This window comes from Myotis davidii, unplaced genomic scaffold, assembly GCF_000327345.1.
Source record: "Myotis davidii unplaced genomic scaffold, ASM32734v1 scaffold5190, whole genome shotgun sequence".
Lineage (NCBI taxonomy): Eukaryota > Metazoa > Chordata > Mammalia > Chiroptera > Vespertilionidae > Myotis > Myotis davidii.
The window spans coordinates 28,783-29,092 of NW_006281981.1; positions in this window are offsets into that span (position 1 = coordinate 28,783).

Consider the following 310-nt stretch of genomic DNA (forward strand, 5'->3'; position numbering starts at 1 on the left):
GTCCTAACAACAACAACAACAACAACAAAGGTTAAGCAGATCCTGGCTCCCTGGGGAAGGTGGTTGGGAGAACTGGTTTCAGAGGATGGATCACCTGAAGATGGAAGGAACAAAACCAGCCTCAGTCCAGACAAAGCTTACAGTTGATACCAGGGAACAACCTGTAGATTCTATCTAATTCCTTTCCTGTCTCCCGCCCTGTGTGCAGGGACTGACTCTCCTCAGCAACTTGTACACATTCCTGAAAGGACACCATTGTCCTTGAAAATTCTGATGCATATACGTGCCACACACAGGACTCTCCTTTTCC